The 16,455-nt window shown below is 44.2% G+C and overlaps 1 long non-coding RNA gene and 4 other non-coding genes across 6 annotated transcripts; 3 read left to right on the forward strand and 2 right to left on the reverse strand.

Annotated features, from left to right (window-relative positions):
* Positions 1–46: 46 nt before the first annotated feature.
* Positions 47–119, reverse strand: trnam-cau (transfer RNA methionine (anticodon CAU)). The gene has a single exon. It is a non-coding gene; the product is annotated as a tRNA-Met (tRNA).
* A 2,716-nt stretch (positions 120–2,835) lies between these two features.
* LOC117969817 (uncharacterized) lies at positions 2,836–6,770 on the reverse strand. 2 transcript variants are annotated; one of them, XR_009308137.1, is made up of 5 exons: positions 6,685–6,770; positions 6,307–6,496; positions 5,263–5,571; positions 5,005–5,110; positions 2,836–4,441 (listed from the first exon to the last, which is right to left on the reverse strand). It is a non-coding gene; the product is annotated as an uncharacterized LOC117969817 (long non-coding RNA). The 2 variants fall into 2 exon arrangements; XR_009308136.1 differs by having other exon boundaries at positions 6,307–6,751.
* Positions 6,771–14,816: 8,046 nt separating this feature from the next.
* trnad-guc (transfer RNA aspartic acid (anticodon GUC)) lies at positions 14,817–14,888 on the forward strand. The gene has a single exon. It is a non-coding gene; the product is annotated as a tRNA-Asp (tRNA).
* A 714-nt stretch (positions 14,889–15,602) lies between these two features.
* Positions 15,603–15,675, forward strand: trnav-cac (transfer RNA valine (anticodon CAC)). Its single transcript has one exon. It is a non-coding gene; the product is annotated as a tRNA-Val (tRNA).
* Positions 15,676–16,063: 388 nt separating this feature from the next.
* Positions 16,064–16,136, forward strand: trnam-cau (transfer RNA methionine (anticodon CAU)). The gene has a single exon. It is a non-coding gene; the product is annotated as a tRNA-Met (tRNA).
* Positions 16,137–16,455: the final 319 nt, after the last annotated feature.

A 16,455-nucleotide genomic window follows, 5' to 3' on the forward strand; every position in this document is an offset into this window, starting at 1 on the left:
CATTTTTGGTATTTATTTTTAAATAACTAACCAATAATAAAAGTGCTGCCCCGTGTGAGGATCGAACTCACGACCTTCAGATTATGAGACTGACGCGCTACCTACTGCGCTAACGAGGCCTTGAAAACGCTCCCTGGTCCTAGGCTGAGAAAGGTGGGATGTTTGTGAACAAGGGACCTTCCACGTGTTAGGCAAACGTGATCACCACTACACTAAGGACACCTTTAATGAATTTCAGAAACCATGAATTTCAAATACATTGAAATTTGAATACATACAGATAATGTACTGTATATTGCAGTTTGCGATACGTGCATTTTCTGTTGTCCCGGATACAAGTATTACAGTACCATTATAACGGACAACTGTATTAAATATAATTGCGCTTTAGATAAAACAGTCTCTCAAACAAGTTTCTAGCTGTTGTAAATATTACATTTTTTAACACTCAGAACTGACACCGATTGTAAAAATGTCAATCGTGTATTTTTATTGATAATATTACAAAATATTTAGTTTACTATCCGCGCATTTCTACAGCTGACATTTGTAATACGAACATATATTATTGGCATTTTTTAATTATTGGTGACTATAGGTACCGTACTAGTGAGAATTAAAATAATACTGTAATAACATTTTTACCTTCAGATGATTGTATTTCGAAATAAACCAAAAGACTTCAAGATTCAATAATCTACCGTCGTTGAAAACGATAGGTTGCGGATGCAACCCCGGTTCCCTGAAAGAGAAAATAACCATCAAGGTATGGGACATTGCCGTCAGGCAGTAGGGATTGGCTGAGCTTTATGTCAAAGCTGCCGATAGGCCTCCGCGCAAGCTGCCGTGTAAGCCCGCCCCCTTGGGAGCTTACTATACGCAGCGCGCGGAGAGTCACTTCCTCTTTTGCCCTTCAGGCCGTGAAGGCCTCCAGAGCGACCTCGCGGCTTGATGGTTATTTTCTCTTTCAGGGAACCGGGGTTGCATCCGCAACCTATCGTTCCCTTTCAAGTCGAAAATAACCATCAAGGTATGGGAACAGTGTACCCAAGCCGTCGCGAGGGAGGATTCTCGGCAGTAGGACAGACTTACGTCATAACGCAACTGCGTAGGCAGTACATCTACACATATGCGGAGCTGCGCCTCAGCGTCTATGCTCGCAATGACACCTGTCCCAAGGTGGAATAGTCACACCATATTGTACCTACTCTAGACGTCCGCACCCTGAGGCGTCATAGAGTGCAACACAGATGCTCCAAATGACGGAGCAGAGGATTCCAGCACATTTAGCCTGTAAAACCTCATGAAAGTATGCGGCGTAGCCCAACTGGCTGCCGCGCAAATATCAGACACCGGCACCCCTCGAAAGAGGGCCCAGGATGTCGCCATACCCCTGGTAGAATGCGCCTTCAACTGCCCTGGTGGAGGAAGGCCTGCAGATTCATACGCTAATTTAATAGCATCCACTATCCAGTGGGAAAGGCGCTGTTTAGACATTGCAATGAAAAATAACCATTTTGTTTTTCTAATCACTGTTAAAGCACCAATGTGGTGGTGCTGTGTCGGGGTCTTGCTGGTAGACATCGGCCCATATGAGTGTAACACTCGACCCAGTGTCCTCCAGCGCAGTGCAGGGGACCCCCTCTATGCTGACCAGGACGTGACTGAAGTCCAGCACCGAGTCCTGCCTACAGTACCACCACCATGGCCAAGGAACATGATAGTAACTGGAAGGTACGGATTCTGTGAAGATTTATTTTTTTATTATAATTTGTTTTCTTAAAATTTGAGAGCCTAGTTATTCCTGTGCTAAAAAAAATAAATAAAAGTCAGGGCATGCCTTATGATTGCTATAATTAATATTAGTCCGGTTGAGCACATTTTCTAGTAAAATCACAAATAGTGTTCCAGGTGGCACTGCCTACACAACACAAACTTAGAAATCAGTCAGACTCGACTCAGAATGAATGCATTGGTCGTAACAAAAAGTTACAAGAAGTGCTGCTATCGCTATGATACATTTACGCTTGCATTTAAAAAAATAAATAAATAATTACCCCACGGGTTTTAAACATTCGGAAATAAAATGCAACACATAGAGACCACTGAAAAATAATAATACAGAAAAAAAGCTGTTTCCGCCCGGGGACTTTTTGCGTGAGGCGAACGTGATAACCACTACACTACGGAAACTTCACGGAAGACAGCGCTCAAGCACTGAGCACAGCAAGTGCTACAGGTCGATGGTGATGCACGTGTTTAGTTCATTTTCTAAGTACAGGCGTATCATCACTTCAATAGTCTATATTTTTCAATGGGAAGCCATATGTCTGTTTATCCCATATAGTTGTAATAGCGTTAATTTGCTGTTCAACTTTCAAATAGTTGAGTTTTAGATAAAACATACTGACTGAAAACAGAACGACGCAGAATAGGTAGTGTAGTGGTTATCACGGGCGCCTAACACACATAACATACATACTCCTGACTTTTAAGAATGAGTTTAACATTTATGTATTTAGCTTTTTCTATTTACAGAACTGCCCGTTTAGTCATAGTCACGCCCCCCCCTCTCCACGGCCTCTTTTTTATTATATTACATATGAAGTGGTGGCCAATGCTGTTTTGAGTGATGAAGAATAAGAAGTTGTCCCTTCTCATATAAGGTAAGAATGAGTTGGATGGTTAAAATAAAATTATACATGGCGATGATTAATAGATTAAATTATACCGTTTCCATGAATGTCCTGAAGAAGCCAGTGTAACAAACCGTTAGAGTACCCCTGCGTGATACTCTATTACTGCTTCCACCGACTGGCACAGACACGAAGAACGTTCAGGCAACTAACTTTTATTTACAATATTTACACAAGTCAACACTTTCTTTGTATAGATTATTGCCCTGTACGGGTCACTAACTGGCTCACTTCTTTGCCCCTCTCTAACTATTTCAGAATACCGAGTTCTACAGGCCGAGGCCTGTGCAAGTCCTTTCCCCGTGGAATTGAGTCCACTGGGATGAACTTAGCAGGAAACTCTAGCTGAGGAGCCTGGTAAGTGTCAGGAAGGATCCTTCGACCCAGGTGGGTCAGTCCACAGTTACGTACAGGCCACCTCCCTCCGCTGGAGTAGTCCTGTACGCTGGTAAGTTCAATGTAGGCTTTCCCTGCCGGGGTAGCTTTGTATTCCAAGTCAGAAGTGGCTTCCCCCTGCTGGAGTATTTCTGCAACACTGGTAAGGGTGGAACAGACTCCCTCTGCTGGAGTCTCTCTGCAACACAGGTAAGGATAGCGCAGACTCCCTCTGCTGGAATCTTGCTGCAACACAGGTAAGAACAAAGAAGACACCCTCTGCTGGAGTGTCTCTGCAACACAGGTAAGGATAGCGCAGACTCCCTCTGCTGGAGTCTTGCTGCAACACAGGTAAGAACAAAGAAGACACCCTCTGCTGGAGTATCTCTGCAACACAGGTAAGGACAAAGAAGACACCCTCTGCTGGAGTATCTCTGCAACACAGGTAAGAACAAAGAAGATACCCTCTGCTGGAGTATCTCTGCAACACAGGCAAGGATAGCGCAGACTCCCTCTGCTGGAGTCTTGCTGTAACACAGGTAAGCGTAAGCAAGTATGGAATGGGCCCTCCCAGAAGAAGGGCTCTGTTGATAAAGAATTGTATCCAGGCTGTGGGGAAGGACCCCTGCAGCTGACGTCCCAGTCGTTCACGGAAACACGGGAGTGTCTCCGAGTTCAAGCACAATATCCATACTGTCCACACCACCTGTGGGTACTGTTGTTCATGTGTGTCACAATAAAGCACGTCCAGAAAACCAGACTGCTGCCTCAGTTCTCTCTGTTACAGCCCGCTGTTCCTGCAGCGCATGAATACGCGCTTTCCCTCCGAGTCCCGAGTCAAACACACATACACAAATAGACGGCAGTTGTGACGGTTCCCAATCGTCACGAAAACTGCGGAACTGTTTTAAATTAACTACCGAGAGGCAGCGTTTATCTACCAACGTTTCATAAAATAAATTAAACTTTGTCAAAACAAAAGACTACCTCACCAAGAGGAAAACGCTCACGGTATAAACAAAACACAACTCTTGTTCAAAAAAGAAACCAAACGTTCACTTTACCTTACAATACTACGTAATGCACTCTCAACCTTCTGGGAACTATTCAGCAGGACAAACTGGCGGTGCTCCCCAAAATCACCCCCTGCTGTCCTGCTCCACTTCCCTTTATACCCAGAAACCCCGCCTTGCCCATTAGTGCTAAGGTTCCTGGGTTGCGTAGTCTTTCAAATGGCGTCGCCATTTCTTAAAGGCGACACCGCTCTTTCTAACACCTGTGATACGGCATTTAGTCTCAAGAGAACAGTCATCCTCATCATCATCTTCCTCCACATTCAGTGTGGGCCAGGTGATTCTTTCAAGGATCATCTTGAGGAAAAAAAGAATGAATAGATAAATGAATGAACGGCAGGGGATCTCTTGCTGAACCTTATTGGCCATTTTTGTTCAATTCCAATATTGAAATGGCTCAATACCAAGCTTCATCTCAAAGCTCTATACAAGCTGGGTTTTATATTGTAGACCAAAACACCAAAAAATATATAAACTTCAGAATTAGAAATATAACTAGTAAATCACATTATCAAAACACTGAAACAGTAACACACTACCACAGGCATTCAAAACTTAATTAGGGAACAACATGTAATAAAATGTAACACACCTGGGAGGTGTATAGTGTGTCAGAATTTCAATGTGCTGAATTAAGCAGGTGAATTTGTTAAATGAAGTCCTTTAGTGATTGTTTCAACTAAAAATTCCCTCTTCAGACCTCAATCACAAGAGTTTCCCTTTTATTGAACACATTTGCTGGATAGGGGCTCTCCATGACTGGATTTGGCCACCCCTGCTGTAGGTTATCAATTAATTACACAACTAACCAGTACAATGAGTAAACCGAACATGGATATGCACGAAACAAACCTACTTACAGCGTGAAGGAGGAGTTTGTCCATTAGCCAATGCCGATTTTCTTCTGTCACCCCTGGAAGATCCCAGCTTAATGCCAATTGCAGTATAATGCTTTTGTCTTCTTCACTGAGAAAAAAAATTTGTAAGACAACATTAGCATAAACATTTCCTGAAACCCACTACATGCAAATGTCTTCATTTTACTGCAAGTAAACCTTTCAAAATAGTTAATGTACTGTATTTAACATTGACCAATTACATTAACAAAAACTCTATACCTGCTGCTACAGCTGTCACTGTGACTATTTCTGAGAAAGAAAAGTCTCTCACAAAAGAGGCACTTCATCAGGGGCCCAGTGGATAAGGACAGTCCAGGAACCTACAAAATGAATTGCAGCAGACAATTTGGGTTTCTGGGTCCCTTAAATATTTTGCTGAGTACCCCTCATTAGGGCAAGGAATAACAGCCTAGATCCGGCTTCTCGTAGATCCTGAAATCTTCATTTGTTCAAATCCACCACCTTCACTCAGTTTGGGATAAGATTTGAATAACTGGCTTCTGAATCCTTCACAGCTGCTGTCACAACCTTGACATAAAAAAGAACACAAATGTAATAAATGTGAATCTAGCGAACATCTTACACACTGATACACAACCTTGTATTTTGCTGCTACTAAAGCGGCATAGGTTTTTTATTGGTTTTATTTTTGTATAGCATCAACACAAAGCTGAATGGATCACTAACTGCAAAACAATCCAAAACTAAATTCCAGACATTTACTTTGAGTGGCATCTAAAAGGATTTTGGGAGCTTTATGATACTAATAGTGGTTGATGACATTTCAGTAGCATTGAGCAGTGGTTTAATAAAAAGTCTAAAATATCGAAGGTACAGGTTACATTGCATTGAACTCTACATCGCGTTATTTGTTATTATAGACCGTCTCATTAGGTTTATTTGTATCTGATTTTAGAGTCGTGATATATACTGAGCATCGAAAGAAACTTTTTAGATAACATTCTCTAGAATGACAAATTCTGTTTTACAGCAGGTGCAGTAAGATTGTAATGTGCTGATTAACAATTGACATTGTACTGTATGTAGTTATGAGGGGACAGGGTACTGTGAAATTCACAGGCAAGTACTAGCGTGTGGCCACCGTTGCTGAGCAGTAGACATTTTGTCAATGTCCATCATGTATATACCTCGTTTTTTTTCCGAATTAAATGTGTAATAATACTGATACGTTTCTTGTGATGTTCAGTATATGTACTATTAAATAAACCGTTTCATTTTGACAGAATATTTGCATAAACGTACCTTGAAAGGAGATTCTTTTCTCCCCCAGTCCTGCTACATTCAATTCGTCTTTTTCTGCTGTCTAGTCGGCACCGTGGAAATGGTTTTCCGTTTTAGACAGCAGAAGTTGTGAGTGTAATAACACCAACACGGCGCTGGAGTGGGAACGTTCGTCTTTTTGAAGACGATCCTCTGTATGGGGCGAAAAATCCTTGAAAACAAAAAGGGACAAAAATATAAACTATAAAATATTACTATACCACTATAGCATGCAGAAATTGTGAATCTAACCCACTTAAAACAGACACAATACGGTTAAGAACAAATTGAAGGAGAATGCTCAGCAAAACAATTAAACTACTAGCTAAATGCAACTGGCGCTGAAAACAAAATGCTCACAATAATACACGGCCTTCCAACACACAGTGATCTAGCGAGCCCACATCGGCATCGATTGTGTTCCCTGGAGCAGGGAGAAACAAACTTCCTACAGCCAATAGTGTACTTGATACCGCCCACTGAATGAATAAATAAATAAATGAATAGATGAATGAATGAATAAATAAATAAATAAATAAATAAATAAATAAATAAATAAATAAATAAATAAATAAATGCATAGAATGAATGAATAAATAAATAAATAAATACATAAATAAATGAATGAACAAATAAATAAATAAATAAATGCATGAACAAATAAATGTTGCAATAAATCAATATTTCAACATTTATTTATTTATTTATTTATTTCTCTATGTATTTATTTTTAATTTTGCCATGGATAGTCCTCCATACTCCATAAAATACAGCGATCTGATAGTAAAACGTATTTTGGTAACTTGGAAAACGAATACCTTGGGTTGAGCAATACTGTTGGGTGGAAACCGCGCTAGCAGGGATGAATCACATTTGCATACCCATAATGCACGTTGCCAGAATCTAATTTCCTCTTATGTAATGTATGCTTTTAAAATATCATATTTAAATATAAATGTCAGCATACAGTACTTGTATACTGTTTTGGTTGTTTTTCTCAAGACGTAGATGTTAAAATGCTCGTTTTAAAAAAAACTTTAAAAAAATAAATAAATAAAAAAAAAATCTAAAAAAACTAACCGTCCCTTGTTACAATAGCAATATGAGTAGGTTGCTTACTGCACTAACAAATGTTAATATACTCTGGCTTCTCTTCAGTTCGAATAAATCTTTCTAAGACTAAGGCTTAGAGGGTAGTGGCATTGCCCGCTCCCTCCGAGGGTCTGTGAGAGGTTTGTTCGGGTGAGGAGGAACAGAATTTTTTTTTATTTTTGACTGGCTTTCTTCAGCTCGGCAACTTTTTGGAAGACTAATGCTCAGTCTGGTTTTGGCTTGCCCAATCCAGGCCGAGGGTCTTTCAAGATTTTGTTGACTGTTGAGAGCAGTTTTTTCTTTTTCAGGCGGTTCCAGTTTTTTTCTTTTTCAGGCTTTTCCAGACGTTCCTGGAGTTAGAGAGAAGGAGGACCTACCATCCAGACGACCTTTGAGGACCCTTTGATGACCTAGACGACCTCATCCCCAGCCCTTGATTGTAATCGAGATCCAGACCGAGAGAGCAGCAGGCGCCCAGCAGAGGGCGCCATCTGGGAGGAGCAGAGGGCGGCCCCGGACCCCGAGGAGGCGTCACAGCCACGATTCTTCCTACGTGGTCTCGGTGCCAAGCAGCGCCCCCTACTCCGCCAGGGAAGGACACCGTTCACCTGGGGAGGGGGTCCCTCTTGCGAGGCGACCATCTCCTCAGGGACTAAAGTAATAGTTCCTTCAACTGCCCAGATTTGCTGCTTACGTTGTTTCTTTTCCGTAGAGAGAGACAACCCGGACGTCCAGAGGCTTCTCCCACCCCAATCGGAGGAGCCAGCTGAAGGATGGCGTTCCGGCCAACCCAGGAGACTAGGAGGCACAATGCGGTGCGCTTCACAAGGACCCAGCAAGAGGAAACGGAACCAGGACTGACGAGACTGGAGTTCAGCCGGACCATTCTTCAGAGGGGTATGGGTTTTTCCCCTTCTGACTTGAATTGTTTGGTGAAATTGCCAGGGCTTAAGGAAGTGTTTGAGGTCAGTTTTAGGAACCCCCAAAAGTTACAAGAAATGTGGTCCTTTTGGGGGGAGAATAAATATCTCGCTCCATACAAAGAATTTTGTGTGGATGCACTGACAGACAGAGAAATGAAAGTTGTTACTGTCCAATTTTTCAATGAGGCTGTTAGCGACTATGATATTACAACATGGCTTAACCGCTATGGGAGGGTGTCATCAGAAGGGAGGAAAATTACAGATGAAGATGGGGTTTGGACAGGAGCCAGAAAGTGGCTGGTACGCCTTAATGTTGATCCATCGGGCATTGGAGGCGTCCGCCACATTCCAAACTCCATAGTGTTAGGGCCCAACAGAGGGCTGGTATTCTATAATGGGATGCCAAAACTCTGCAGGAAATGTGGGGAATTAGGACACCTGGCGGCCGCATGTACTGTAGTCAAGTGCAGGAACTGCGGCGCCCCCCACGAGACCAGCCACTGCAGAGAAGAGAGGCAGTGCAATTTGTGTGGAAAGAAGGGGCACCTGTTTAAGGACTGCCCCTCTTCCTATGCCAACATGGCCAGAGCCAGCAAGGCAAATACGAACAAGCCTAGGCCTGAGCAGGAAGAGGGAGCAAGTAACAAAGATCAGTCCACATCACCACCAACAGTATCCAAGACCCAGACTCCAGCACCACCATCATCACCAGCACCCCCCTCACCCCCCCGCCCCCGAGACATGTCCCGTTTTACGAGGACCCCTTCCCCCAGCCCAGAGAGAGAGTACAACAGCTACTCCACTAGCTCCTCCAGTAGCTCCTCTGATGCAGAACACGAGGCAGGGAGGGAGCCCGGACCCAGCAGCGGCCCCCCCCTGAGTAGGGCCCTCTCAGCGCCAGCACTCCCCCTCGGCTCTCGTTATGACGCCATAAGGATTGAGTCCGTGGGGGAGGAAAGCGAAAGCGACAGTGAAAGTGAGAGTGAGAAGGAGGGGAAGGGAGTGAAGAACCAGCAGAGGGTGGGGAAAAGAAAGGGTAGAGACGAGGGGGGGAAAAGAAAGAAGATCAGGATCAAAGACAGCAAGTTGCAGGTGGCCCCCATAGATCCAAAACCAGCTAATGTCCACACAAAGTCCCCAGTCTTGCCCTCGCAGGCAGAGACGGAGGCGAGTGGGACGGCTACACTGCCGCCTAGTGGGCAGGTAGCAGCCAGCCAGGGCATCCCCAGCCAGCCTTCCCAGTCGTTGGCACAAACCCTAGCACACCTCGCAGAAGAGGTGTTCACTAATGCACCGAGGGAGAGGTCGGGGTCAACACCTTCCCTGACCAGCAGTACCTCGGTAGCAATGACCCTCTTCAAGCGAAGGGCCTCCCTTCAAAGCATCCTTGACCCCCTCCCTTGTATGGGCAAAACCAGGGGCCCCCTAGAGGTCCTCCTAGATACAGCACTGGAGGACATGGGAATACCCCTGGACGCGGTAAGCCAGAAGTCTGCTAACAGCTCCAATTCAACAGACGGTAACAGCCAAAGAATGCTGTCTGTCATAACCCCCCCCCAGGACAAAGCTGACCCACACGTTCCGAGGGGCCCTGAGCAAGTTCCACCAGACTTACCTTGTGGGGAGTTGAATAGCCCCAACAACTCCAAGTACTGTGCATATAAAGACGGTGCCTTCTTGGACGAGGCAGCAGTGAGTACCTTCTCAGGGGTGATGGGAGTTGCAAATAAGCCCAAGCCCCCTCGAAGCAAGCGTAGAGCTAAGAGTAGGAAGAGTGTCCCGACCTCCCAATCATAGTCGCTATGGGGTGGACGCAGCGACTCCTTTTCTTGTTAGCTACCCTGATGGCCCTGATATGTGTGTCTGTTAATGTCAGGAGCATCAGGGAGACACAAAAAAGATTTGATGTACTAAACTATCTAGCTAACTTGAAAGCAGATCTCATCTTTCTGCAGGAGTGTGGTATTTCGTCGAGCCCTGATTATAGGGACCTGAAGGAGAGTTGGACCCTGGGGGACTCCTTCTGGTCGGGCTCCAACATAGCCAGAGCCGACGGAGTAGGTATCCTGTTTAAAAACCCATTTATTACCTCCCGCAGCAGCAGGGAGGTAGAACCTGGTAGAATTCTGAGCGTGGATGTGACATACAACAACACTCCCCTCAGACTGGTCAATGTCTACGCACCCACTAACCAAAACGAAAGAGTTCAATTTTTTCCACAGCTGCGTCCACTCCTGCTGGGGAACGTACCCGTCATCGTGTCAGGTGACTTCAATTGTGCTCTGAGGGACGTAGACCGGAGCAGGCCACGCAACGACCGCTCTAGTAGAGTTTTGTCCTCCGTAATATCTGATTTCTCCCTGTGTGATGCAGGTAAGGACCTGGTGCCTCCCTTTACCTGGGTGAGCTCATCTGGGACCTCCTTCTCCCGTATAGATCTCGTCCTGCATACCAGCTCCCTTACGAAGACGGCAGTAGACACCCAGGCCGTCTTCTTCTCTGACCATAGGCTCCTGCAGGTAACATTGCAGGTCCCTCAGACCTCCCAGATGGGGTCAGGGGTCTGGAAATTAAACACCTCCTTACTCGATGACCCCTCCATAGCTGCAGCCTATAAGAGCAGGCTTGTTGAGTGGACCACTTTGCGTGACCTATTCAACTCCCCTATAGAGTGGTGGGAGATGGTCAAAATGAGAACTAAGGGTTATTTCATAGCAGCAGGCAAGAGGAAAGCAAAAGAAAGGAGGGCCAAATATAAATACCTGAATGCCGCCCTCCAGCGTCTGAGCCTGCTTCAGCTTCGGGGGTTCCCTGTAAGCGACGAGATAGCCCAGACCAAGCTAGATCTTTCAGTGCTTTGTAGGGAGGAACAACGAAAGGTCATGCACAATGCAAAAGTGCAAAAAATGGAGGAAGACGAAAAGTGTACTCGCTTCTTCTTCCAGAAAACGAGGGAGAAGCGGCACTTGATGTCCTCCATGCTCGACAGCAGGGGGAGGATAATAGAGGATAGTGAGGGAGTGAAAAAAGTGGTAGAGAACTTCTATAGGGACCTGTATAACATCAAAGCTACAGATGACACCCTGATAGAGTGGTTCCTGAGCCAGTTGGAGCCTGACTCGGTGCGGGACGAGGAGGAGGAGGAGAAGGACCCAGAACTCACGCTGGAGGAGCTCACCCAGGCGGTTAAGACCATGAACACCGGTAAGACGCCAGGTCCAGATGGCATCCCGGGTGAGTATTACCATCTTTTTTGGGACACGCTAAAAGTCCATTTAGCGGAGGTCTACAGAGCGGTCTACAGGGAGAAGCGGTTGGGCCCTTCTATGCGGGAGAGTGTAATTACTCTCCTTCATAAGAAAGGGGAAGTTAAAGATCTACGGAATTGGCGCCCAATCAGCCTCCTTTGCGTGGATTACAAGATACTAGCCAAAGCTCTGATGCTCCGGCTACAAGTACACCTCCCTTTGGTCATTGGCCCTGACCAGGCTTGTGGCGTCCCAGGGAGGTCCATCACGGATATTTTAATGTTAACAAGGGACATTCTGGCTTATTCTAGAGAACGGAACCATCCCCTCTGCCTGTTCAACCTTGACCAGGAGAAGGCGTTCGATAGGGTAAGCCATGAATATATGTACAAAGTGATGGACCAGATGAAATTCGCTCCTGGACTTAGGGAGTGGGTTAAAACCATATATACAAACATTAGTACCCGAGTCTTGGTGAACAGGCACCTGACTGGTAAAATATCTATCCAGTCAGGGGTCAGACAGGGTTGCCCACTATCCCCACTGCTATATGTCGTGTGCATCGAACCCCTCCTGCAGGCAATTCGTAGGGATACCAATATAACTGGTTTCCAGTTGCCTGGATCCAACGGGGTCCAGGTCAAAACAACAGCATATATGGACGATGTGTCACTCATTTGCACCAACACATCGTCGGTACCTCGGATTAGTAATATCCTTGAGAAGTACTGCACGGCGACCGGGGCAGTGATTAATAAGTCCAAGAGCGAAGTCTACGTGTCTAAAAATTGGCAGGTAGATAGGGAACTGTCGGACATGTACCCTGTCAAAAAGGACAAAATCAAGATTCTGGGCCTCATTTTCGAGAACAATAGCTCGGGGGCCCAGAGCTGGACGGCGGCCATTAACCAGGTCCGTAAAAAGATTGGCGGATGGAGCACAAGATCCTTAACAATGACGGGTAGAGTATTAATAACCAAGTCTATACTGTTCCCCATCCTCTCTTATGTAGGAAAAATCTTTCCCCCAGACAGGACCACCAAAAAAGTGGTGGACCGCATTATCCACCGCTTTATCTGGGGCAGCAAGATGGAGAGGGTAAAGCGAGCCACTCTGAGTAAAGCCGACAAGAAGGGAGGTAAGGGGGTCCCGGACGTTGTGCAGCTCACCCGAGTGCAGGGGCTCACGCAAACTATCAAGAACATCCAGGCCCTGGACAGGAAGGTATGTTACATGAATCGTTTCTATTTTGCCACCTGTCTCAGGGCCTTGGGCCTCTGCACTATTGATAACACCGTGCCGTACTCCTGGGACCCCCCATTGTATTATAGAACCTTAAGGGACACTATATATAAATTGGGCTTAGATAAAGCAAAATTGGCCTCCTGGGAATACAAGGCTGTAACTAAATATCTTGCCGGTTCCCAGGAAATTGAAAAAGTAGCTACTTTCTCCCTCACCCAAAGCCAAAAAATCTGGGAGAATGTGTCTCACAGCTGCCTCAGTAATGTCCAGAAGGATATAGCATGGAACACCGTCCACAGTGCACTCCCCACTCGAGCGTTCATGTTCAGGAGGGGACTAGCCCAAGTAGAAACATGCCCCTATGCAAAGTGCCGCAAGAGAGAAACACCAGCCCATATCTTCTGGGAGTGTGATGTGGCTGGCAGTGTCTGGCTCTCTGTCTCTGTCTTCCTAAACAGGTTTGCTGACACGGCCAAGATGACCGCTGAGACTGTGCTCTATGGGCCTGCGGGAGGAATCACTACCAGCACAGCTAAGTGCGTTTGGCGTGTCATCAATGTTGTCAAGCAGATCCTGTGGGAAGGCCGTAACGTCTGTGTCTATCACAAGCAGGAGCTAGACACTATCACCACGACCAGAAGGGCACAAACTCTTATCAAGGACTTTGTAATTCTGGACATCCGGACCCTCGGGAAGGACAAGGCCTGCGCGGAGTGGAGGATCGCCGGACTTCAGGACGTGAAGATGGAATAAGGGAAAAAACTGGAACCGCTAGCTCCTAGGAGCGGGACTACGGGGCACCGCTAAGCCTTTTATTTATTTTGTCATGCCAGCATTCCGCCCCTTTTAGCTGGCATGACCGTTTTTGAACGGTGCCCTGGTTTTATGTAGTCTTTTTGTTTCAGTTTTATGGACTTTTATTTGATTTATGTTGAATGTTTTATTTGATTTTGTTTTGTTTTGTTTTATGTATCTTTAAGATTTTTAATGTAAACTATTAAAAGTTACTTTTTAAGTGTTTTAAAATTTTAGAATTTTAACTCACTGTTCCACACACTGTCCCTTTTCCCCTGTCCCTGTTTTAGTAATATAGTTTTATGTTCACTTTTGAACTTTTAGAGAGCACTCCCCGGCCCTCACAAGCACTGGTTTTTTATAGATGGTTCTTTTTTTCCAGTCACTTTTAAAACAGCACAGGTTTTTTTCATGTTGATTTTAATCTGTGTCTGTTTTAACCATGTACAAAGCACAATTGTCTTGGTGTTTTTAAATGTATTTTAAATGCTTTTAAAACAAAATGTATGTCTGTATGCATGAATGTCATCTTTAAAAGAAATGTAAAATGAATGAAAAAACGAATGGGTGTAAATGTAAAAAATGTAAAATCTCAATAAAAGAGTATTTTACTAAAGATTTCCGTGGAGAGGAACATTTATGAGTTTTAACTAATTTTTTGATGTCCTGTTTCGGCGGGGCTTCCTTGTGTTGTAAAATAATAGAACTGTGGTATGTATTGTTGGTTCGGAAAATGGGCGTGCTATTCACAGTAACCTCCGTTACAGACTGCAGCCTTTTTGCTCAAACTAAGGAAGTGGGTGTTTTAGTTGTTTATGTATAGTAGAACCGATTGTACCCCACTTTCATCCAATCACTCAACCATTCGTGCAAGATGGTGGGAAGGGAAGTGAAGCCTCCGAATCATTTGGTTCGCAAAATTCACTGAGCCGAAGCAGATAAAACGCTTCATGCTCTTTAGTGCCTTCTCTTGGTAGATCTGCACAACTCAATACATTAAGTTTAGGCACAGACCTGCACAACAGCGCCAAAATCATGTTGCGGCGGCAGCAGTATTACATCCGTAGTGGTTTAGCACTACCATAAAGAATGAATGGGAAATGGTTTAGTGCGGTTTAGCTAAACAATTCTCGACAGGGGGGGCCAGTGCAGTCTTCCTGTGAGTACAGAACGGTCGCTTTTCACGCATTCCTCGTTAGTATAGTGGTCAGTATCCCCGCCTGTCACGCGGGAGACCGGGGTTCAATTCCCCGACGGGGAGATTTTTTTTTATTTTATTTTTTAAAAACTTTCCTTAAATATTTTACGCACAAAATGTAGTTGACAATTATTTACCAGATATGGTATATATTCGCTTTTTTATCTATACCTATATACGTAATCCTTACCCGATGTACCATATTTACAGTATTATTCGTTGAGTTTAACTATTTATTATTTGACCTGTGCTTTTGTACATTTCAGAATATCATTTTTATAGACGATTTCTATTGCTAAAACAGTTTGTGCAAGAATACTCTTGTCCTCACTGAAAAAAAAGTGTTTCGTAAAAAAAAAAAAAAAAAAAAATAGAAACATAAAAAACTGACCGTGGAGAGTCACTAAGGGGGCGTGACTATGACGAAAGGGCCAGTTCTGTAAATAGAAAAAGCTAAATACATAAATGTTAACAAACACATTCTTAAAAGTCGGAAGTATGTATGTTAAGCGCCCGTGATAACCACTACACTACCTATTCTGCATCGTTCTGTTTTCAGTCAGTATGTTTTATCTAAAACTCAACTATTTGAAAGTTGAACGCCAAATTAACGCTATTACAACTATATGGGATAAACACAGACATATGGCTTCCCATTGAAAAATATAAACTATTGAAGTGATGATACGCCTGTACTTAGAAAATGAACTAACACGTACATCGCCATCGACCTGTAGCACTTGCTGTGCTCAGTGCTTGAGCGCTGTCTTCCGTGAAGTTTCCGTAGTGTAGTGGTTATCACGTTCGCCTCACACGCGAAAGGTCCCCGGTTCGAAACCGGGCGGAAACAGCTTTATTTTTCTGTATTATTATTTTTCAGTGGTCTCTATGTGTTGCATTTTATTTCCGAACGTTTAAAACCCGCGGGTTAATTATTTATTTATTTTTTTAAAATGCAAGCGTAAATGTATCATAGCGACAGAAAGAGAGAGGTTATGGAATATCTAGACTTCAAGGTGGATCTAGCCAATGTTCTGCTTGCTTGCAGAAAACCATTGCAATGAAGACCAGCTGCCACACCAGAGGAAGAGCACACCAATGCCAGCAAAGGTGTTTTTTTCTGAATAAAAAATAGCAGGATCTTCGGGTCTGAGCAAATCTCAAGATCCCTGCTTTGAAACCTTTAGCATTGCATAGATCCCACATTCCTCAATCCTGGAACGGAACACATTTTCAAGGCCTCGTTAGCGCAGTAGGTAGCGCGTCAGTCTCATAATCTGAAGGTCGTGAGTTCGATCCTCACACGGGGCAGCACTTTTATTCTTGGGTAGGAGTTATTTAAACATAAATACCAAACTCGTTTAAGGCTGGGGTTGCCTTAAAAACTGTCAAAACGTTGTTCATGGTCGTAAATACTTAGATGTCCTTATTATTTTAAAACTGGGTATCAACAAAGCATCTGGACAAATGTAGAACTGCTACAATTTGTATGTGAGCACAGGAATGGACATTAACATGTACGCGCTTACACTATAAAACGTATCAGGGCTATATTATATATTAAGGGCTTGTATTATTTATGGTGTTAAATAAAAACTATATATGTTAGTAAGCTACTGTATGAATAGTG

This window comes from Acipenser ruthenus, chromosome 22, assembly GCF_902713425.1.
Source record: "Acipenser ruthenus chromosome 22, fAciRut3.2 maternal haplotype, whole genome shotgun sequence".
NCBI lineage: Eukaryota > Metazoa > Chordata > Actinopteri > Acipenseriformes > Acipenseridae > Acipenser > Acipenser ruthenus.